Source organism: Ambystoma mexicanum, chromosome 7q, assembly GCF_040938575.1.
Source record: "Ambystoma mexicanum isolate Mex_15411 chromosome 7q, UKY_AmexF1_1, whole genome shotgun sequence".
Lineage (NCBI taxonomy): Eukaryota > Metazoa > Chordata > Amphibia > Caudata > Ambystomatidae > Ambystoma > Ambystoma mexicanum.
In genome coordinates, this window is record NC_090941.1 from 490,228,247 (window position 1) to 490,253,410 (window position 25,164).

General features: G+C 47.4%; 1 protein-coding gene across 1 annotated transcript in view; it reads left to right on the forward strand.

Moving 5' to 3' along the window:
* Window positions 1-4,305: 4,305 nt before the first annotated feature.
* The window catches only part of LOC138528742 (uncharacterized), a 57,333-nt gene continuing 36,474 nt past the window's right edge, over window positions 4,306-25,164 (forward strand). Inside the window, exon 1 of the mRNA XM_069640612.1 lies at window positions 4,306-4,626. The gene's annotated coding sequence lies outside the window, so the exon portion shown is untranslated. The remainder of the gene's footprint in view (window positions 4,627-25,164) is intronic.

Genomic DNA, 25,164 nt, shown 5'->3' on the forward strand with positions numbered 1-25,164 from the left:
GTGGGGAACTCCCTCTACGCTCACTGCTCCGAATGAGGGGTCACCTCTGACCTCTCATCCAAGGGAGGATGGGGGGAGCCAGCCGCCGCTCCACTGCCCGCGCACCGACCAAGAGTGGTGCCGTCCAAATCACTGACCACGGGTGCCACAGCGGCCGCCAACCTGCGCCTCCTCCGCCCGGCGCACCCTCGGGACAGCGGGATGGCGAAAACCTCCCCCAGACCACAAATCACTGCCGCCTAGTCTGCTTCGGGAAGCCGACTGCGCCTGGGCTCTCACAATAGGCAGCCACCCAGCTCCGTGAACTTCTGCGCTGGGACGTCCAATAAACAGCGTCGGGGGCCAGAAACCTCTCCTTCGGGGCCACAGTCCCCAGGACGGGCGCTCTGCTCTCAGGACTCCTCAGACTGTGTGCCCGAGCCGCAGGCCACTGCCCATTCCCCACCACCAGTAAGCTAACCTCCCCGCGGCTTCTTCGGCGGGAAGGGCCATTTCTCCACTCCCGCTTCCAGCTCGGGTTCGGGCAGATCCAAGCTCCCTGATACACTCAGGTGCCAAATTCCCACTCTGCTGCATCACCAGTGCTTCAGGCTGCCCTGGAGGGGGTCGGGGTCCTTCTCCCACAAGGATCGGAGGGCTCAATCTCCAAAATTAAATGCTCCGGGGAGGAGACCGGCTGAGAGACTTCAGAACATCTCAGCGCCCCCTGGCGGCTCTCGTTCCTTCCACTTTTATTGTGCAACCCTGGGGCTTCCCCAGCTTGTCAGGATAGTCATTCCTTTGTGTTGGAGTTATACTCATCATAACTCCTTTAGGTCTCTTCGTCTCAGTGATAGACAGACCGGTATCCTTTGTCACTCCTATGTTCTTACTCTTCACAGTACCAGGCAGATCAGATACTTTTCTTCTGTGATTACATTACAATAACATATGTAAGAGGAGTCTGGTTGCTAGTCAACTGATCTGTTTGCAATGTGTATTTGAGGATAATGAAAAGGGAGTTTCTCATTGGAAAGGGGGTCCTCATCCCCAAGAGGGGACTCTCTCGCTATAAAGTCCCACTTACCGCCACCCCTAGGGGGAATGTTGCGCAGCGGGCTCACCTCCCTAGCCTCAAAGGAAGGGGCTCCCCCCTTGGGGAAAGTGGCTGAATCCCACGATTTGTTAAATGAGGTACATAAAACCACAAGGGACTTGGAAGTAAGGAGAGGGAATAAGCTACACAGAGGCGAGCCTCTGATGGGAAGACGTTCTGGAGGGTTAGAGCCATGCTGGACTGTGGAGCCACAGGTAGCATGGAGAGCAAACTAAATGCTTGCAAGATGCTTGAAAGCTGCCGTCCAGACCGGCAAAGAGGCCTGGTCAAGAAGGAGAAAGGGACAGTAAAGCAACTGTCTTGCTTGACGTAGAGACCAGAGTGCAGAGGAGAGACCAAATCCCTGAGATCCTCACGAAAAGTACATTAGGTGTCGAGCTGAGCAGTGGAAGGAAAGCGAACAGTCCCGAAAAGGTAAGGCCGCTGAGAGATGCGAGCAGAGTGATTTGAGTCTGGGAAAGACACATGGGTTACAGGCGCCAGATAAACCTGAATAGAGACAAAGCAAGCCTACCAGAGGTTCAGTGGGCTTTGGGGAGCCCTGGGAATCCAAAAAGGCATTTATAATCAAGTCTGGAGATGTAACAAGGGTTACGGGGACTGAATCGAGGCCCTGCTAAAGCAAGCTTGATAGAGGGCCAGAGGACTTTGGGGAGTCCTGGAAACAAGGCACCTAGTGAACAGAACTTGGAAGAGAGAGAACCTGAAGGGTTCAATTGTTTGAAAACCAGACAAGGAACCGTTCAAGCACAAAGCGGGAAATGGTGCAGTTGTGGTACGAAAACCTTGTATTTCCTGAGGAAAAGGAAACTGCATGAGATATAGTTCAAGACTTCGAGAGATCCAAACAATTGGGCCAGGCAACCGCAAAGGACAGAGACTATTGCTCTGGCCTCTCCTCCTTTTTGTTACGTTTTCTTGAGTTGTAGGGCCAGTTAGTTGAATATGATTCTGACTAAAGTACTATTTCTTTTGGGACATTTGATGAGCCCCATTAGTTTTAGTTTGTTAGGCAAGGAACTTCCCTCAGGGGGCATTGTCTAAACAGACATTTTTCATATTATTTGAATAAATATACCCTTAAAATGTCACAACTTAGTCTGACTTTTTTTTCTCGTTTGCCACAGTATATTTATACTTAATAAATCTAAAGGACACACTCCAGAAATGGTATGCAGAAATAAAATCCCGCCAAAAATATCGCCTTTACAATAAATCACAGCAAAAGTGCTGTGGTTTGACCCTGTAAAGGTGTACCCCATTATACCATTTAAAGGGACTGGGGTTGCGGGGGTGTCCCCCGCATCCTTTACATGGATTGCGGCAGCAAAACCACTGCCATTTTGCCGTTTTTTTGTGTAAAGACCATTTTTGCCGCGATTTTAACACATGGAACACCAGAAAACCCATTATACATCAAAAACAAACATATACTAATACATCCAACCCTAAAACTTCAGGAAACCCTAATTTATAAGCCAGATAGGGTGACCATACGATGTGTACCATCCATTAACTGGCATTTGGTAGCATTTATGCACATTTGAGGATGCACTTGGTATATAGAAGCAACTGAATATATAAAGCTTTAACTAATATATTTTGACTATATCACGGCAGAATCTTAAACAATAGATGCTATATTTATCATACTGTATTATGGCAACACCTAGGAAAGTGGGGCTTTATATGTGTACTAGACCTAACATATTCAGCTGGTATAATATGGCAGTAAATGGCCATTTGAGGCTGTAGTGGCAGATGCATGGCAGTGCCCTTGAACTATGTTGGTTCTACATGGTCTACTACTGTCATAACTTGACCCCCTCCATGGCCTATCAAGGCAGCTTCCTAGTTAAAAATATGGTTATTATCTCAAAAAGCGCTTATGCCTGCTTTAGTACCAGTTTGCTATTTTATTAAATATACGCTGATGTATGTTTTTTTACACCTATCAGTCACTTCAGGTTATTTCATGAGATGTCATCAGAGTCAACGGTTGTAGGACATCACTTCCTGTGATGTCATCAGGTGTGCAATGTCACATCCGCTACCCTCGGCATTTTGGTGAATTGATGTCCCTGGGTTTCCAATTGAAAATTGGGCACAAAACATTAAAAGTGAGATGAACAATTTGATCAACTCATTTAAGAAAATGCACCTATTCCCCGAGATTTTGCTTCTTGCTCTCTCTTTTGGAATGTTGCTTTTTTCACTATAACGCTGTCAGACACATTGGGGTGTTTGAATACCCAATGTAAGGATCTTTTTTCAACAGCTGAATGGTATGTTGTACTTTTTTGAAGAAGGGATTAGGTATGTCCACACACTGAGATTGTGCTTGTGGAATTGGTGTTCTTTCACACGGTTCCTGTTATTATGTTGACCGATGCTTTCTTTATGTTCGACCATCAATGACATTATGCATATATTATGGTTTTCCTCCAGGCAGGCTTAAAATTAAAGCTAGCCAAACCGTGCGTCCCTGGGCTTCTCCGGAACTGTAACAGGGCCTATTCTAGGGAAAAACTATTTTAGGCGACTGTCTGGAGAGACATAATAATGGAGCAATAGGATGCACCTCATTGGCACTGCAAAGAGCAAATCTTGCCCCATTGCAAGAGAGAGGTGGAAGACAAATGGCACCTCGCAAGGCTGAATAAATCCTTGCACTGTCATTGATTATGACAAGCTCTTTTAAAGGTAGTAAGAACCTGCACTCAGGATTCCTAGCTCCAAATACAAGACCTTGACCAATCAAGTTATGTAATAACACCAGTGCAATTCATGTAAAACTTTGCTTTTTCAAGGGGTTTAGACAATCATTTTTCAAAATTTTGTCTACTCGGCTTCGAGCTATGAATGTAACTGAAAACCAACCAGGTTAATTTTCAGAGAATGAACAGGCAAAGATGTATTTTCTGCATTATCTTGCAAAAAAACAAATAGCATCCCACCCTAATCTTGCACAGCACACCCAACTAACCACTCTGTACTCTAGGTTGCTTGCCCTTATACCTCTCAAGATTCGCAAAGCCATATCTTAATAGGCCTTCTGGCACGATATTCCCGCCTCCCTGAAACAATGGTAGCGACTAGTTCCCATCCAAGAAAAGGACCATAGCAACGGCCCGCCCCCTCTTCTTCACGTGACCTCTGATGTCATCCGTGTGATTTCCGGAGCAGTGAAGCACTTCCGGAGCCCGGGGCTGAGCAGGCATTCTGAACGCTCTGGCTGCTGGTGCAAGTGCAACGGGATCCTGCCAGCCTTTGGCTTGCAGCGTTTGGGGTGGGTGTTTTCATTGGGACGGCGGGAACATTTCTACGAGACCCTGGAGGGTCCTGAGCGGCAAGGCTCTGGCTGCCAGGTTGCAGGAACAGCAGCAACCCGTGTGCTCTTGTCTGGCTGTAAATACAATTGGCATTTTCTTCCGGATACCGTGAACGTTCCTACAAGACACCCGATTTCGATAGGGGAGCCAGAAATTACATTTACTCTAAAAATCATGCTCAGCTATTCAACATGAAAGGTATGGAGGGCTAAGAAAAGGAACATTGAAACAGTGTATGATGGTGTTTAACTGATCAACGGGAGCTAATAGAGTGATTTAATGTTTCATGAGGTTGTGATTATTAGGATGGGCGGTTTTACAGGGGGTTGGTTGGGGCTATCTGAGTGTGATTCGGGCTTGGCACACAGGCATCTGTTGCAAGGGGGAAGGGGCATCTTGCTATTTGGAGGGAGGATCGGGCATTATGGTATTGGACTAGAGGGAGGGATTGGGCATCTTGGGGTCTGAATGGTTGGATAGGGGCATGCTGGTGTGGGTCTGGCGGGATGGTGCACATTTGTGTGAATCTGGAGAAAGGGGGCACATTGGTGTGGGCCTGGAGGGATGGATAGGACATAGTGGTGTGGGTCTGGGGGAGGGATTGGGACAGTGGTGTGGGTTTGGGGGGGTTGGGGTACATTGGTGTTGGTCTGGGGAGGGATGGCGCACTTGGGTGTGTTTCTGGAGGGAGAGATGGGTCACAGTGGGTCTGGTGGGTAGCATGGGTCATCTAGTTGTGGGTTAGGAAGTTGGACGGGGCATCTTGGTGTGGCTCTGGAGGGAGGTGGTGGGGGCACATTGGTGTGGCTCTGGAGGGAGGTGGTGGGGGCACATTGGTGTGGGTCAGGAGATGGATGGTGCACATGGGTGTGTTTCTGGAGGGAGAGATGGGGCACAGTGGGTCTGGTGGGTAGCATGGGTGATACATCTAGGTGTGGGTTAGGAAGTTTGACGGGGCACCTTGGAGTGGCTCTGGAGGGAGGTGGTGGGGGCACATTGGTGTGGCTCTGGAGGGAGGTGGTGGGGGCACATTGGTGTGGATCTGGTCGGAGGGATGGTGCACATGGGTGTGTGTGAGGAAAGATTTCGTAATTGTATGTAATTTTCCCTCCATGTGTCAACCCCCAAACTTTTTGCTGCTGTTTTAATACCATTGACTGACTTTGCCATAGAAGCACAGCCCTCAGCTGCACTCCTCTGGGCTTTCGCTCAATTTTTATGGGGAAACTGACATGCCCTTAAGACAGTCAGTACTGGGAGACTTTGTTTCCCTCAGTCCTTTCCTCATGTTGCAACTTTTGTGCAACATGTAACAAGTGTGCAATGTAACTTACCTTACAGCACCCTTGGGTCTCTAGTCATTCCAAAGGCCCTAGAAACTCTCGCTGGACTTTTTATGACCTGTGCGGATGTGTCATGGACAGGACTGGTGGCAGCTATGGTTTCTTATATTTTTAACCCTTTCTAGCCATGTTAACTGCGTTAACCGCATGTGGCACGAATAGGTGGCCTGGCTCCAATATGGCCATGCCACGAGGTTCTTTGTCCTGTCCTTTGGCTATCTTGCCCCTTCACCTTCCCCAGGTCGAGACGACCCGGGTCAGTCCTTATTTGGTCATGCACTTTCACGCGAAACCCAATGCTTTCGCGGGTTTCTGCATGCCTTGAGTGTGTGCCTCCAGGATGTGGGCTGGGATGTCTGTTCCCAATGCACATCCTGGGTGCCATAGAGTCTGGATAGTCCTGAATGCCTGGGACCGCCGTGGTCCATGATTGGTCCACGTATGGAGTGAGTGTTTGTGAGCAGATCTTCCATTGGGTCCTCTCCATTTTGGGGCGAAGGGAACTTTGGATAAGAGGAGGCTGAAAATACCACTACCATGTCGATCTACTGAGTTCACACCAAACAAGGGATAATGAGCCAAGTATCCTGCAACAAGAAGCTGAGTCAAGGAACCGCTGGTGACCCGCTGGAAGGTTTGGCGCCCTGAGCCCGCTGTCGTCCCGTAGGACCCCTCTGCATCTGTTCGTCCTAGAAGGTCTGCGAAGACGCTTCGACCCATTGGAATGTTGGGATCAACTATTCTCGGCACCTTCAACAAACCCTGCAAGTAAGCCTCTTCGGAATTGTCCCTGGGCCAACCAGTGGGCTGACCAGCTTACACGGGACGTTTGCTCTGTTACTGCCGCTGTTTCGAGGAGGCCCTCGAAACTTGGTATACTACTAGCTCTGTGTCCACGGCACCCTCACACCAAATTTAGTACACTTGGCGTTCCCAGGTCTGAAGTGAGATGAGTGCGCCCGGACCGGAGTTAACGCGGTTACCGTGTTGCCCTGCTGTGGCAACAACCTGTGCAAGTTTGCTGCATTTGTGACCCCCTCTCCCCTGAAGCCTGCTGCAGTGGAATTGGGATGATTCTTCCACCTGGAGCAGAGAAATCGCCACTGTCCCGTTTGGGAATACTCGCTGTATCTCAGGAACTACACGGTGTCGAGACGTCCTGATTGTCGCATTCGAACCTGGCAGCGAAGTGGACTGTACTGGCGAAGTTTGGATCTGCCTGCGTCGGGTACCGGTGAGTAGTCCTTACCCCAACTGGTGGCCCCTAGCGCAGGAGCCCATTTTTATGCACAAAGTGGCCCATGAGGGACCCTTTCCTTTCCACAGCTAATGCGAAATAGCGACCCCATGTCGCTCTCCCAAATTGCCTCTGCCCTCACGTGGAGGTCCTGCTTGAATAGTGGGAACTTGTTCTTCATCGCCTTATCCACCTTCCTGAGCTGCTAGAGACCCTTGAAGAGACCCTGTTTTGTCCATTGGCACAAGCGTGTGCGTGCACTATTGAGCATAAGGCTCCTCTCTTCATGGGGCTTGGAGTGCCTCTTAGTTAGGTTTATTCTTGATATAGAACTGGGTCTAAATATTACTTGCACTGCCTGTTTTCCTCCCCATCTAGGTGGTCTACTTATTTCATGCGTTTAACCCCTTAGACCCCATTGGTCTTGTATATATATTGTGGTGATTGTGATGTATTGGTTTAATCTAGTGTTACTGTAATTCTTTGCTATGGTCTATGTTACAAAGGCCTTGTAATAAAAGTGTCTATATTTTTAATATAACACCTGTCTGGAGTAATTTGTAAGTGTCCTTGCTTTGTGTGCTCATTGAGGTCTTTCAGTCATCCTCACCCCTCCTGAGACTTAGGGCCTCATTACACGGAATGCGGTAAACCATGGTGCTATTAGCACCATGGTTGCCGCCGGTACCATACCGGTACCACCATGGAGAAAAGGGGAATTACCACCCCAATCCAAGGTTGGCGGGGCTGTAATTCCCCCTTTCTCCATGGCCCTTCCCCATTCCCATGTTTGCCCCATAGGGCCCAATGGGAATGGGGAAGGAGCTAATTACGGTACCGCAAATTGCGGTACTGTAATTAGCACCAAGGTCCCTTTGCGGGTCCCAACTTTAACGGCTGGTCTACACCAGCCGTTAAGGTCGGGTCCCGCAAAGGGACCTCGTAGTAAGGCGGTAAGGGCAAACCCTTACCGCCTACCGTGTAATGAGGCCCTTAGTCTTGACCGCCTGCCATAGCTACCCTGATTGCTCTGGCTTGTCCAGAGGTTAACCTGTTTCAAGAAACTAGGTTGGCCTTCTGAACCTCTGCCCCTCCAGGTCAGAGTTCAGAAATCATTCTTAACAAATTGGTGTACAGCGGTGGGATAGGACTGAAGGTATCCAGTGTTGCACACTAGTGAAGGCATTTCAAGTTATTTCTACCAGGACACATAGTGAATTGTTGTGTTATAACTTTTAAAAGGCCATAGTCCTTTCTAACAGTATGGAAACAAGTACTTGGTAACTTTAAATGCTTCTAAATCTGAAACATTGAGAACGATGTGTGCTGAGAGAGGTGGACTGGCAAGAAGCTCAGCTTAGAGCTATAGCTTCTGAGGACAGTGCAGAAGGAGGTGGGGCTGCTCTCACTGGTAGAACTGATAGTTCTGCCGCTGCACTGATCCACAGTAACCATGAGGAAATGGAGGATGTAATGTCTAATGTTTCCTCTGCCCGTGCTGATGGGGAGGCCATACATGAATTCAAGAAACAGGAACTGCTGTTTAGGCAGAAGGACCTTGAGTTCAATATGGCCAAACTAAAGATAGTGCAGGCAGAAAAACAGAAAGACAGGGATCACCAGTTGGAACTCCCCAAGCTTCAAGTTGCCAATGAATCCAAGGATCCTGGACATGGGTCTGGGGCCTCCTCTCATCCATGGTTTCCGAAAGATCTGCTCAGTGTGTATGAGGAAAAGAATAACATTTTGGACTGGCTGTATGCATGTGAAGTTCAACAAGTTGACAATGCTGACAAAAGTGCCTGGTTACTTAGCAGACTGCCCCATTCTGGCTGCAGTGCCATTATGGAAATGTGAAAAGCTGAGAGAGCAGATTTTGCAATGTTGAAGCAAACTCTCATGTTAAAGTTTAGAAAGTGGACGAGAAGGGTTCTGCGGTGTCTGCCACAGTGTTTTTTTAGTGCCATTGACTGTTACAGGCGTGTCCACAACCTCACCTTTCCTGCATCGGCTTCATAAGCCACAGGAGTCCGCGGAAAGTGGACGAGAACTGTTCTGTGATGTTCTCGGGGGCTCGAGTGGGGCCGAACACCGACAGCAAGTAAACATGAAAAAACGAAAGTAAACCCCACATGACATCGTACCAGGAGCAAGACATCCCCGCTGAGGGAAACGGGGAGAAAAGACCCTTGCGAATCTCCCGCCCGACTCAAAGGTTTGGGGCGACTATCCAAGACTGCCCATGCCTGCACCTTCAGTCGTCAACCCTACAAACTTCCACTCGGGAAAGGAGGGAAACTACAAGAACACACGACATGAGCCCACCCAGGCGGCAACCGTCTGTGTTTTCAGCAGTTAATCACAGACTCAGTGAAGAGGAAAGTGCCAGGAACATTGGTACCGCGCCCAACTCTGTGCCTGCTCCCCGCCCGTCGCCGGCCGGAGGGCCGACGAGGCCGGGCTGCGACGAGATTGAGGCAATGGGGACCAAAGCCCAGCAAACGAAAGAGGCAGCAGCAAATTCATTGTACGGACGAAACGAAAAGCACTCGCTTACCTTAGAGGAGGCAGCTCCGGACCCATCTCCCTCCGTCGGGAGCGGGGGGGCCTCGTGACGCCTCTCCTGAGGGGAGTTAGTACCCAGGAAAAGCTAAAGAGTCCCGAGCGGACAGGGACACCAGGACCGACATCGGCACCAGGAATGGAGGATACGCCTCGTGTGGGCTCAAGCAGTACTACAGCCCTAATACATATGGCTCTGGACGCAGGAGACCAGTGCCCCCTCCTGGCTAAGGACTTTTGAACCACACAGCCAGAAAAGGGAAAAGCGCAAAACGATATAACATCAAACGACATGGAAGCTCTGAGTACAACGAATGAGAAATCCCAAACAATCACAACAGATGAAGTCAGTGTTGAAGGAGGAGACATTGCAACAGCTTCCCCGAAAAATCAAAAAAACAAAAAAAGAAAAATAAACCATAATACAAAAAGGAAGTCAGCGAATGGGCAACAAAGTATTAAAAACAAGAACAAATCGCCCTCAAAAGATATCTGGATCGAGATAGACGAAGAAAGAACTACGACCTCCCCCCTTCAAGAGCAAAAAACAAAAGGAGGACAAATGAAAAGAACACAGGGAAAAAAACAAAAAGGGAACAACTAACAAGGAGAACAAGCAAAGAACATATGCAAGAAAGGCGCCTCTAAAAAAGGGGCAAATCAGCTCGCTGATGGACTTTTTCAAAAGTCAAGGTAAACAAAAACATCTTGGCATTATCTGACGTGGAAATCTTAGAAGCAATAAAAGAAACCTCTCCGCTGCCCAAATCACGCAAAATTGCAACAAATGAAGTAACACCAAGAGAGAAGTCGCCAAGTTTGGCGAATACACCGTCTCATGGAGCCAACCTGGAGAAAGCTCTAGGGACCACAGAGCAAGTAGGAGATGAGGTGCCCAAACCAGTGACTGCGGATTCACCACACGATCATGCACCAGAGGCGAATAATAAAGGCACTCCAAACAGTATGCCTAATAAGGAGAATAGTGACAAAGAAACCAACTCCTTGGTAAACGTCGAAGTCCAGGACCAGAGACGCCTAACGCCTTTGCAGCCACCACCAAAGGCGCCACAAAATGTTCCTGTGAGACCTTTGCCGATACCAGTGAGTAGAGTCAGGCTGGACTGCAAAGGAGACGTCCAAGACCTATCCTCACCTGAAGGGCAAACCTTTAAAGATGTGGGATTGCAGACGTCACCCCGATCGAAAAACAAAACCAGAGAGGAAAGACCAAACGGTGTGGAGAGTCCAAACTTGGCAGTGGAGAGCTATCACGTCATCAACAACAAAATAGGGCAAAGAAGAAACCACATGCTGTCCTCACCGCCTCCACGTCGGAAATCACACGATCAGTTCATAAACTCTCCACCGGGCTTTTTAACCAGAAATGACAGATCCAGTCTGGGCCAAAAAGAGACATCAACGAAAAAAATCGGACTTGACCACCATTATGTCCGCCATCACCATCGCCCTTGCCCCTTTTTGTAAACTGTACGAAGCTCTAAACGACTCGATGAAAGACCAAACAACTATTTCTGCAATGACACTCCCAAAACTGACTTACCTGGAAGGATATGTGAAGGCAACGGAAAAACGCTTTGAGGAACTTGCCAACGCAAAGAATAAGGAAACTCAGAAAACCTGCCCACAGGAAGACATGGAACAAGCAGCAAAGAAATGCCAGGGTAAAAAATCCCCATCACAAAATGTGGCAACACAGACTTTGTTCTCAACAAGTTCTATTGATTTGACCAAACTAACTTCAAATGCTGAAACCCAAACACAAGGGGCTTTCAGTATCTTTAATACCAACGCGGATAATGGTCATACCTTCCCTTTGACACAGAACAAGGTTTTCAATTTCAATCCAAACATGACAGAAGGGGACAGACCATCAACCTCAGGTCTGCAAAAGAAGAAAAAAGCAAAACCAGAAAAAAAAGATAACAAAAAAGAAGAATCTTCAACCACAAAGGCAAACGGTCAAAAAACAAATCAAATACTCTTTAAAATGCCACAGGAAACGACAAGCAAAAGATGATCGCCAAGAAAAGAAGAAAATCAGTCTCAGAGCAGAAGCCCAATTCGAGCACCATCGAAGGAACGGACGTGAGCAAAAATAAAACACATCCGGGTTCCATCAATCAATTATTGAATCAACCAAACAAGTCCCCAACCACTGCAGAAGAATTTTTGACGGATAGAGAAATGATGGACATCTCCGTCTATGAAGAGCCAGAAGAGAATGTCGAAAAGAAAACTAAAACAATGGGCCAACAGACATCAAGGGAGGCTGACCTTGAGACACGTACCCAGCCCTATGAGACGACATGCAAAGGCTCCATTAACAAACTACAGTACAAAAGCCCGAAATTCGAACGGGAGGGGCTAGGAAAATCACACCAAGATTACGACAGAACCTCCCCGAACCGAAGAGCGGACAGGTACTTCGACAGACAAACACAGCGATCCACTGTTCGACCAAGGAAAACTGATCAGCAAGATCACTACTCAGGGCGAGATAAAAGCTGCCATTTGCAAACAACCAGAGAAGAGAGAAGTGACTCAAGACAGTACGCTGACCATTTTCAATCAAGAAAGACACAGCCCGACACTGGACATTTATCCATAACCCTGAAGCTAGAACAAACAAGCAATAACAAAGAGGAAATAATTCTGAATAGAAGAACAGTTTTGAAAATGTTCAGACAACTCCAGTCACTTCACCATCTGTCAACAGAGGACCTAACTTTAGTGGAACCGTACCACTCGGGGAACAAAGCCAAATGTTACTTACACATAAGAGCCAAGAATTACAGATTCCAATTTAAAGCGGCCCAAGAGCTACTTGCAGAGAAAGGCCTCAGGCTAACAGACATTACACCTCGGAGAGCCCCGAACATACTCAAATCGTCTCAAGCCACCACGGAGAAAAAAAACACATTTTGTGTCAAGAACGGAATTACTTTACAAGGACAACAGGCAGCATCATGACAAAGAAGCCGCAGAGACACCAAAAGACAAGCAGACACAAAAGTCAGCTTTGTCAAAAGCAGCCGAAAAGAGAAAAACCGAGGAACACAGAAAATAAATCAACACACTTCCTAGAACAATAAGACATGAAGCTAGCAACTCAACGGACGCCAAGCCCTTTGAACAGGCACTCTCCTCCAATAATCCCTCACTTAGGGATGAAAGCCAAACCACGCCTTTGCCAACCTCGAAACCACTCTGGGCCTGGCTGCCAAAATCACTCATCGCAACCTTGAACAAATAGCAACCCACAGCCTTGGGAGAAGGGGCACTAGAAACGACATCTCCAACGACTCTACCTGTAAAAGAAAAATCGATACAAATTGCCTCATGGAATACGTGTGGGTACAAGCACCTTACAACAAGGGGGGGCCCGGACTTGGGCCTTTTTTATATAATAGCACTACAGGAGCTTTGGCTAACAGAAAAACCAGCACTCGAGGGCTATGAGATTGCTTTCACACCAGCAAACCAGAACAGGCTGGGGCGCTCGTCGTCAGGACTCCTGGTGGCAATCAGAGTGGACAGCGGATTAAACATCATAGAAACACTTGCGTTTTTAAGCCACCACCAAACCATTAGAATGTCATGGACATTATATGAGAAACACTCGGAAAAAAAAACAACAACAGAAATCGCAATCATTAACACTTACTGGAATCCACAAGCAATTTCTGATAAGAAGTTTTTAACCATACTGGAAACAGAAATCGACAGCATATTTGCTGAAAAGAACACCTCTCACGTCATCATCTGTGGAGACCTAAACTTGAAACAGAAAAACTCAGCCCATAACAATGTCTACAGAACAAAAACTGCAGCAGAATCAAGAGGAGAGCTGTGGAATAACCTGATGACATCAAGAGGTTTCCACAACTTAGACCAAGCGTTTTCACTCCTTGGCAGACTCCCAACATGGGAGAGAGGCATCCTAAAAGGCGCAATAGACTATATTTATGTGTCTGATGCGATGCTAGAAGTAATAACTGAATTCGAAGTCATACGCACTGAACCAAGTGATCACAATCTCCTAAGAGCATCATGGAGTTTGACAGTGGAACGCAACCCAAAAATGAACTCTGAAATAGAGTCCAAAGCACAGGGGAATCGTCTAAAATTGAGTGCGGCAAGAGAGGAAGATCTGTTGAGAAACTACAAAATCAAATCCAAGGCACCCAAACACGATCAAACAGTCATTGACTATCGACCATTGCTGAGCCCCTACAAAGTACCCCCACACACTAGGACCGGGAAGGCAGCACCAGGGCGCCATCAATACGACAAATTAATTGTGGCAAAACTTGTAAGCCTGAGACAATTAAAACGTAAAGCAAAAAAGTCTAATTCACCCGAACTAGTAGCCCAAGCCGCACTAGAGGAAAAAAAAAATACATGGCCTGGATCAAACATCATCGAATAAATCTCTTATCAAAAAGATTCAGAAGCGATATTAAAAAATGGAGCAGGGAAAACACTAGAGAATTCTGGTCACTTCTAAAAGTAAGAATGGAACATAAAACCAACGAACCATCCAACTGCGTGAGTGAAGAAAAATGGACAACACACTTCGAAGCTCTTTTCAGAAAACCAACTGTTCCTAATGGACCAGAACTAAGCCAATACGACAGTTCATTGGTGGATGTATCCGATCAAGAAGATATCAGAGAAATAATCAGCAAACTGAAAGATTCACGAGCACCCGGCCCAGATGGAGTCACTAATATCGACCTAAAAACATTTTAAAGACAATGGATACCTTTCATCAGCTTGGTATTCAAGCCGTGCGAAAAATCACGAGCTATACCGAGGTCTTGGACATCCTCCAACGTGGTACCCATATACAAAAAAGGAGACAAGTCCGATCCTCGTAATTACTGGCCCATCGCCCTTCTCGATACAATTGACAAAGTTTTCAGTATGCTGCTTTTAAAGAGATTTCAGACCTGGGCGACGGAGGCACCCTGCAATGATCCGTTCCAAGCAGGCTTAAAAAAAAACTCATCAACAACAATCACATCATGCTCCTCAGCATAATCAAGAACAAAGCCCTAGAGGCCTCAGCCAAAGTCTTTGTGGCCTTCATCGACTTAACCCAGGCCTTTGATCGTGTTTATAGAGAACCCCTATGGACGAAACTTAACTCCTGGAACTGCCCGCAAACCATCTTGGAACCGATCAAAGCGCTACACACGAGCACCTCCATGAGAATGAAGTTAATCACAAAAGGTTTTCTATCCAGCGAAATTCCAATGCGGAGGGGGGTCAAACAGGGCTGCCCTTTGGCGCCAGCCCTGTTTGTGGCCTTCATGGGAGACTTTAAAGACAAATGTGCCACGGTGAGAGCCTTCCCCCCAACAATAGGGAACATGCCAATGCCACGTCTGACATATGCTGATGACATTGTACTAATGGACTTAACGCAGATAGGAATGCAGAGACAACTAGACAACCTGTCAGTCAACATCAAGCGTGCAAACTTGGAGGTGAACAAGGAAAAAACAAAAATCCTAATCCTGGGGAAAACAACAAAGAAACAAAACACCTTCAGATGGGTGATGGAAAAGTTCCCGATTGAGACAATATCAAAATTCAAATTCTTGGGATTTCTTATGGACAATTCACACCAAGAAACCAGCATGCAAGCCCATCTCTGGGCTAAAGTGAGATCACTATCAACGCAAGCAAACATTTTGGAGAAAAAATACGGAAGATTCTCGTTGATTCCAACCATTACATTTTACAAGGCGAAAGTAGTTCCCACACTCACATATGGCACCGAGGCAATGCCTGAAATTCTACATGATTTCTGGCAAAGGATAGAGGGACACTTTTGGAAAACAGTTCTGAACCTACCTAAATCAACGGCAATGGCCAAATAAGGAGAGAATTGGGACTTACTTCGCTCAAAGCTACAGTGGAAGCAAACAGCATGGTGCTTTACCGGAAAACTATCGTCCCGCAATGTCTCCCGCTATACCAACTAATCAAAGAAGAAACCGGCCTAGGAAAGTACAAAATGCTTGAGAAATGGGCAGCAAAAATAAATCTCCAACTGGACCGAGTAGCTTGCACAGAAGCGGACCTAATCGATAACCCAATGAAAATCAAAAAGAAATTGGCCGACTTAGACTGGATCGCCACTCTGGAAAAGGCGATGGAAAACAAACTTTTGAGACAGCTCCCACCATACACATTAAAAAGGAACGAAACAGCTCAATTCCTGAGAAGATTCCCGAGTAGACCTCTTCGCCAACTTTTTCTAAGAGCGCGGCTGAACTTACTAGCCACAAATGAGATTCTCCAAATCAGAGGCCAATCGGAAAACAACAATTGCAGACTATGCAAAAGACCAGACCAAATTGAAAACGTTAGACACCTGAAGATCCGGAAGAAGAGCAGTGGTGGCCGCGTTTAATTGGCAGAGGCAGGACATCTTGGACGATAGCAACAGCCAAGATACTGCAAGCAGCTCTGGCAGAATGCAATAAGCTGACTAAAGACCAAGGATTGACCTCTGAAGTCTTACTGGCATAACTTGAAGAAGCTTTGCAAACAAAAGCAAGACCCTTGTAAAATCTATTTATCTAGATATAAACAAGTAAAAAAATAAAGAAAATTAAAAAAAGTTTGGAAAGACTCCTGCCCAATACTTAAAAAGATTCAGAGAATACAAGAAGAAAGAAGGTGGTACTTGGGTATCTTATGTAACCGAATCCTTAAAAAACTTGACTGGCTGGGTTGAAGGTTATAAGGTCTCTACCTTTGAAGGTATGATATGTCTTGTCATGCTTGAGCACATTTTTGCATCTTCTTCCCGTGAGCTTAAGCAGCACTTGGCAGATTCAAAGGAGATAGATCCTAAGAAACTAGCCATAGCAGCAGACTTGTGGGTGTTACATAGAGTGTCCCATAAGGACAAGACTCATTCTGGTAAGCAGGAGGAAGGGAAAAAGTCCAAAGATAAAGAGGGTGGGGAAACTGATAAATCTTCCTCCCAAAAGGGCCACAAAAAGAAAAATAAGGGTAAGCCACAAGAGAACTCACAGGGTAGTGGAGGTCAGCCTCCAAAACAGAACTGTGGTTATAGTAAGCCTCCCTATGTAAACAGACCCAGTGGATCTTGTTTTGCCTGTGGAGCAACTTACCACGTGAAGGGGGATCCCAGATGTAAGGTCAAAACCTTGGGGGTCCACTCTGCTAATCTGGCCTTCTCCTCCTATGAGGAAGAAGAGATTACAGGAGCATCCTTCTCCTCAGACTCCTTCCCCAGTGGGATAGAAGCTGAGGTAGTTTTAGTTTCCCTGGGTTCCTGGGAGCCTAAAGTCTCAGAGGCTTATACTAGGATTCCAGATAACACCAAGCACTACTTTAAAAACAGTGTGCTGATCAATGGAGTAGATACTCCAGCTCTTATGGATAGTGGGTGCAGTCGAACTGTAGTGAATTCTACCTTGGTAGACCCAGAGGAAGTTGCCAGAGCTACTCTGATGCCCACTAAGTTGGCTGATGCCCCACCTCTCATGTTCCCAGTAATCCCTGCAAATCTTACTATAAATGGTACAGCAGTCAGGATTCCAGTGAGCATACAGAGGAGTGTCCCAGGAAAGGTCTTGTTGGGCAATGATCTCAGAGCTTTAGGGCTTGTGGGAGAATCTGCTGACAGACCCTGCACAAGGTCCCAAACAAGGGCAGCACTGGCCAAGACCAATGCCCTGTCCCAGCCAAAGGGGAAACCCAAGGCTAAAGGAGTCAGAAAACCAAAAAGAGGGAAAGAAAATATTCCCCCTAACTCACCTACCACTGAGGTGGAGGTAGTTGGTCAATCACCAGGACCTGAAGAGGAGGTGGTGATGCCTGAAGTATTTGACCCCAATGACCATCCTAAACTAAAAGATTTGTTAGTAGAAGGTGGTCCTGACAGGGAATAATACAGTAAAGGCCAACGCGAGTGGCCATCTCTGGAAGGCCTAAGGAGACAGGCCTGCTCCCAGCTTGAGGGTGAACCTACTAGGAAGCATCGGATTTACTGGGAAGGTGGGCCCCTCTATAGTGAGCCTACAGAGTCTACAGAAGGAGACCATAGGAGGTTGGTGGTTCCCCTTGCTGTAAGACCCTTCCTCCTGCAGCTGGCGCATAAAGTGCCCCTTGCTGGTCACCTTGGTACTAAGAGGACCAAGCAAAGGTTATCCATGCACGTCTACTGGCCCAAGGAGGGGGTGCAAGTAGAAAGTCATTGCAGGAGTTGTGCCTCCTGCCAGTTATCTGGTAAGAGTGGCTCAACAATCCAAGCTCCATTGGTGGGGGTACCCTTTGAGAGGGTAGGGATCGACATTGTTGGTCCCCTTGACCCCCAAAAATCCTCAGGCAGTAGGTTTATCCTGGTGCTGGTTGACCATGCCACCAGTTATCCTGAGTCCATCCCATTGAAAACTGTGACTGCCAAGTCAGTTGCAAAAGCTTTACTTGGCATCTTTACTAGGGTTGGCTTCCCTAAAGAAGTTGTGTCTGACAGAGGCAGCAACTTTATGTCAAAGTATATGCAGGCTATGTGGAAGGAATGTGGGGTCACCTATAAGTTTTCTTCCGCATACCACCCCCAGACCAATGGTCTGGTGGGAAGGTTTAACAGGACCTTGAAAAGTATGATTGGGGCTCTGAAAGAACCTCAAAGAAGAAAATGGGATCTTCTATTACCATGCTTACTGTTTGCCTACAGAGAGATACCACAAGAGGGTGTTGGCTTCAGCCCCTTTGAACTTCTGTTTGGTCACCCTGTAAGGGGACCCTTAGCCATAGTCAAGGAGGGATGGGAGATGACCACTTCCCCCATTACTACCAACGTAGTAGACTATGTGCTAGGGCTCAGAAAAAGGATGGTACTCCTGATGGGTCTGGTTAGTGACACGTTGAAGGCAGAACAAGCTCTGGTGAAACATTGGTATGACCAGAAAGCTTCCCTCATCAACTTCACCCCTGGTCAGAAAGTCCTGATCATGAATTCCATAAGGCTTAGAGCTTTACAGGATAAATGGTCAGGCCATTACACAGTGGTGGAGTAACTGGGTGAGGTCAACTATGTAGTGGACCTTGGAAGGCCTGGACAGGCTCCAAAAGTGTTCCATGTGAATAGGCTGAAGGCTTTCATCCCAAGAGTTGAAATCACAGCACTGCTATTGGCTTCAGATGTTGAGGAAGAGGTGTCTGAACCTCTTCCTGACCTATTCCAAAGCAGTCCTTCAGAATGCTCCATTGAGGGTGTCCGAGTGGCCCCTCGCCTGACTTCTGATCAGCAGGCTGAGGTGAAAAGTTTCCTTAGGCAATTTTCCCCCCTGTTTTCACAGTCCCCTGGTTTGACACCTTGGCTTGGTGCAAACATAACATAGACACAGGAGACAGTGTACCTACCAAAAGTAGGGGATACAGAATGTCAGACAAATTAAGGTCTTACATTAAGACAGAGGTCAACAAATTGTTGGATCTTGGGGTGATTGAACCCTCTAGTAGTCCTTGGTCCAGCCCTGTGGTTTTGGTGTCAAAAACAGGTACTTCTGAATTGAGGTTCTGTGTGGATTACAGGGCTCTGAATGCTGTCACCAGGGCAGTGTCATGACCTCTGCTTCCAAAAGATCAGGACTTGCCCGACTCCCTTGGAAGCAGACCCATAACCCCGGTTCCGAGTGCCAGCCAGTCCCAATTGGGACCTTTTGGACCCTGTCCTGGCGCCAGTGGCACCAGGCTCATAAAGATGCCCAGTCCCAGCGCTGGAAGCGCCAGGCTCATAATGCTTGGGTGGACTTACCTGCAGCAGACCATGCTGCTTACTTACCTGCCAGTTGAACCCCTGATCCTCTTCTGTTTGGGACTACTTTTCCTGTTGGGTGGGGCAGGAGCCACTCCCTAGGTTCAGAACACTGGAACTCTTCTGGAAAGCAGGAACTCTTTTCTTACCTAGGCGTGGCTGTGGAAGGAGACACCTAAGCACTACAGGAGGCTATTTAAACCACACCCGATGGATGAATCTTGCTTTGCGTTATTCTGCATTCTCTGCAGCAGAACGCTCATCGTGTCTTCTGCTTCTGATCCTGGGCCTAAGGGAACAAAGGCTTACCATCCTGGAATCCAGTCTTCAGCAGCACCTGTAAAGACAAAGAAAGAACAGGTTAGCACTACGGTCTTCAGTGGCAGCGCATCTCTTACCTGGTCCATCGGCTGTCACCAACGCCTCGCGCTGCATTCCGGCATCTGAAAGACAAAGGCTTACCTACTCTTCTCATGCTCCGGAGGTCTTCGCACTGCATTCCGGCATCTGAAAGACAAAAGCTTACCAGCTCTTTGCACGCTCCGGAGGCCTTCGGCGCTGCATCCCGCATCTGAAAGACAAAAGAAGGTGCATTTAAAGACATTGGGCAACTTTATTAGTCACGTGCCATTACTCCTTCCCACGCCGAATCCAGTGGGTATTCCAGCACCCTTCAGCTTCTCTAAAGCTCCGAACTTGTACCTGCAAGATAAAAGGGACAGTTAGTGCGCATCGTGAAGCAGGCTACACGCGCTTACTTACGTGCTTCCAGGCGCTTCTATTCCTCACGCGGGTTCGATCCTCAACTCTCATCAGCCCGCCATCCGCCATCGCCGGAACCCTGCAAAACAAGAGATATCATTACAAAAGACTTTTAAGACATTTGAAGTGCCCAGAACTTACCGTTCGTGCAGTTAACGCCGGACAGCAGTCCTCTGAGGTCAAGAGGCCTGAACCCTTATCCAGTGAAGAAACTGGTTACGGCACCCTGCCCCGAGGCAGATGGAGAGCTCGGCGTTCACTTACCTAAGACATCTTACTCTTCGAGTCAGACATACAGTGCACAGAGGTCCAGCCCAAAGAGCCAACCGTGTGTTACACATCACCTTTGAAGATACGGCATTCACCCAGTCAAGACCGGCGCCTCTGCGGGAATCAGGTGAGCGTTACAGAACGCAAAGCCCATCGCAAAACTCCCACCCAGGCGCTATGGAAACCTCGGATACCGACCAGCTAGCCCAGTTACTTGGGGAACTAAGAGCAGAAGTGCATGCAGCCCGTCAGGAAACGAATGCTCTAAGAAGGGAACTGATTATTTCCAAGGAGCGAACAGACGATCTCGCTAGACAATTGCTACAGTCACAAGCCGGACAAACTCCGTTACCCGCATCAGGGGCAAATCTCCCTTCAACCTCCTCTACGAACCCAGTGCAGATCAACCTACCTGGGAATGTACCTCTGGCTCCGCCCGAACGATTTTCTGGTGACCCAAAGAGGTTTGCAGTATTTATTAATCAGTGCCGGTTGCACTTCTTATGCCGGCCAGCAGCCTTTCCAACTGATCAAGCTAAGGTAGTTTTCGTGCTTTCGTACCTTAGTGGCAATGCGGCAGACTGGTCGATCCCTCTAGTTAATCAAGATGATCCGGTTCTCCATGATTTTCAAGCTTTTCAGCTCAGTATGGAAAAACTGTTTGCAAGACATTCACAGGGGCAGGCCTTGGACAATGAGCTCCTTTCATTGCGACAGGGTAATCAAGACCTTTTGGCTTATATTGCGTCTTTCAACAGACTGATAGTGGAAACTCGATGGCCTGAGGACAAAAAAAGACTGTTCGGACTATATTGACTTAGTCGTTCAAATTGACCACAGACTGCAGAACAGGAAGGCCGATCGTTCCAAGTTTGATGCTCGAGTATTTTCCAAACCACCAACTCCTACCAAAGGAGTAGACTCCGGGGAACCCATGCAAATAGGGGGCCTGAAAGGACCACTAACACAAAAGGAGCGGGAAAGGAGAAAACAGCTGCAATTATGCCTGTATTGCGGAAACTCGGGGCACTTTCTTCGAGACTGTCCGGTGAAACCAGCCAAGAAGGCAGTAGGAGCTGCAGTTACCAGGGTCACAAACTCTGAGCAGGGAAACAACCTCGCCCGACAAGAATAGAGGTCCTCTTGCCGAGCGTTAAAACCAGTTCCGTGACCTCGCATTTCGTGATACCTATGGTCCTCATTAGCCCTGAACATCCGGATCGATTACATGCGATTGAAGCTTACGTCGACAGCGGTGCCATCGGCAATTATGTGGATCATGAAATGGTTTTGAGGATGAATCTGACTCTTTGTCCAAAGGCTGTAAAGGACGTCATTACTACGGTGGATGGTACGGAGATAGCCTCCGGACCAGTAACGCATACCACCCAAGAAGTGACGCTAGTAAGTCAAGATGGACACCATGAGAAGATCGTGTTCGATGTGATCAAGGCCCCTCAGTTCCAGATTATTCTAGGAATTCCTTGGTTAGAGAAGCACAATCCTCAGATCGATTGGCGAGCAAGAACGGTTCCGTTTCCAGAATGTGTCTCTACTTGTCACCCTCGACCTGGTGTTGCACTGGCAGCAATTTCCTCGGAGGCTCCTCAGTTACCTCCTGAATACCTAGAATTCCAAGATGTTTTCCGGAAGGATCAGGCTAACTCTCTACCTCCTCATAGGTCTTGTGACTGCCAGATAGACCTGATACCTGGATCTACTCCTCCTTGAAGTAGAATTTATGCCCTCACCGAGCCTGATAATCTTCACCTCCAACAATACCTGGATCAATACCTAGCGAATGGGTTTATTCGTCCTTCCAAGTCCCCTGCTTCCTCAGCTTTGTTCTTCGTTCCAAAAAAAGAAGGGGACCTTAGAACTTGTATAGATTATCGCGCCCTGAACCAGATCACCATTAAGAATAGATATCCGTTACCTTTGATCCCTGAACTCCTGGACCAAGTCAGAAAAGCATGCATATATACAAAGCAGGATCTTAGAGGAGCCTACCACTTGGTACGAGTAAAAGAGGGCGATGAATGGAAGACGGCCTTCCGCACCAAGTATGGGCTATTTTAATATCAGGTCATGCCCTTCGGACTTTGCAATGCCCCGGCCGCCTTTCAATATTTTATGAAGGATGTCCTCAGAGAGCTCATAGATGTGTGTGTTGTTGTTTACATTGACGACATCCTCGTTTATTCTTCATCGGAAACTGAACATCTGAAACACGTGAAAATGGTCCTCGAGAGATTGCGTCAACACAAACTTTTCGCTAAGTTGGAAAAATGTGTTTTCAACGTGACTGAAGTTGAATTCTTGGGATTCATATTATCACCTAGCGGAGTGCGTATGGATTCAAAGAAGGTCGATGCAATTCTCAAATGGCCATCGCCATCCTCCGTAAAAGGTGTTCAAAGCATGTTAGGCTTCGCTAACTTTTACCGCAGGTTTATCCCCGAATTCTCTCGAATAGTCCAGCCCATCACCGCCTTGTTAAAGAAAAACAAACGTTTTGAATGGTCTACCGAGGCGGAACAAGCTTTCCAGAATTTGAAGACTAGATTTATCTCTGCACCGATCTTAAAAAATCCTCGCCCAGAACTCCCCTACATCGTTGAAACTGATGCTTCGAGCCTTGCCATGGGGGCAGTTCTATCACAAAAGGACCCAGTAACCAATCAGTTGCATCCCGTGGCATTTTGGTCCCGCAAATTCTCGCCTCCTGAAATCAATTACACTATTACTGATAAGGAACTTCTAGCTATCAAGTCCGCCTTTAAGGCTTGGCGGCATTATCTTCTGGGGGCCCGACACACCGTTACTGTGATTACAGATCACCGAAACCTGCAATATTTGAAAACCGCAAAAGCTCAATCCTCTAGGCAACTCCGTTGGGCACTATTCTTTGCCGAGTTTGACTTCATAATTACCTATCGACCTGGTACAAAAAACGGTAAAGCTGATGCCCTTTCTCGGATGGGACTGGAAGAACATTTGATCAATCCTAAACCTGTACCTATCATTCCCGAACAAAGAATTCTAGGTGTAATCGCCACACAATCCATAGAGGAAGTTAAGGATAAAGCCAGGCTACTGGTAACTCCAGCAGACATACAGAATTGGCATCTGCAGGGAAAGGACTTTACGGTGAAGGACAACCTATTATATTTCCAAGAACGGTTATACCTGCCCAGCACAGATTTACAGAAAAAGGTAATCTCTTGTTATCACGATTCTTTAATGGAAGGACATCCCGGTATGACCAAGACCTCGGAAAAGATCAAGCGCTACTTCTGGTGGCCGTCTTGGAAAAAAGATATCAGAGACTTTATAATGTCCTGTGGAGTATGCGCCCAAAACAAGAGTCAAAAGGAAAAACCAGCCGGCCTCTTACGCCCTATTGACATCCCGCCTCGCCCTTGGCATACGCTTTCTATGGACTTCATCACCGATCTACCTCCATACTCCGGATACAATACGATCCTAGTAATCGTGGACCTATTCTCCAAGATGGCGCATTTCATTCCACTCAAAGGCTTACCAACAGCAGCAACTCTGGCCCGAGAATTTCTCGAAAACATCGTCCGACTGCACGGTTTTCCTTCAGTTCTAATTTTGGATCGAGGTAGTCAATTTATTTCTCATTTTTGGCGAAGTTGCTGTCGGTCGGCTCAAATTGATGTGAGACTTTCGACCAGCCACCACCCTCAAACCGACGGACAAACCGAGAGGACCAATCAAACTCTGGAACAGTATTTGCGCTGCATGCTACAACAAACTGAAAAAACTTGGAAAGATATCCTTTGGATAGCCGAATATGCCTACAATAACTCTGTCCACTCGGGAACTGGGAAGACCCCGTTTTTTCTTTTAAACGGTAGTCACCCTCGAACCTCGGAGTTGGATCCACTCCAAGATCTTGGAACACCAGCAGTAGACCACCTGCATTCTACAATCACCCAAGCCTTTAAGGAAGCCGTTTCTCACCTTCAAAGGGCTAAAGAACAATACAAGAAAGGAGCAGACCAACATCGGAAGGAAGCCCCCCAATATCAAGTAGGAGATCAAGTCTGGTTATCCACCAAATATCTACCTCTAAAAGGACCACGCACATTCAACCCAAGATACCTTGGTCCCTATTCCATCACTACCATAGTAAATCCAGTAGCGGTCAAGTTGGACTTGCCCCCTCACATGAAGATACATCCGGTCTTCCACGTCTCTCTATTAAAACCCGTGCAACCTCAAACCCGACTAATTACATCTCCAAAACCTATTCTAGTTGATGGAGAACTCGAGTTTGAAGTCAAAAGCATCCTGGATTCCAAGATCTCCAAATCTAAACTATTTTACCTGATTGACTGGAAAGGCTACGGTCCCCAAGAAAGATCCTGGGAACCTGCAGAATATGTCCACGCGCCTCGTCTAATCAAAAGATTTCATCGAACATTTCCTAACAAGCCCAAACCCCCGGAGAAGCCCGGTTTGGGAGGGGCCTTGAGGGGGGGTGCTGTCATGATCTCTGCTTCCAAAAGATCAGGACTTGCCCGACTCCCTTGGAAGCAGACCCATAACCCCGGTTCCGAGTGCCAGCCAGTCCCAATTGGGACCTTTTGGACCCTGTCCTGGCGCCAGTGGCACCAGGCTCATAAAGATGCCCAGTCCCAGCGCTGGAAGCACCAGGCTCATAATGCTTGGGTGGATTTACCTGCACCAGACCATGCTGC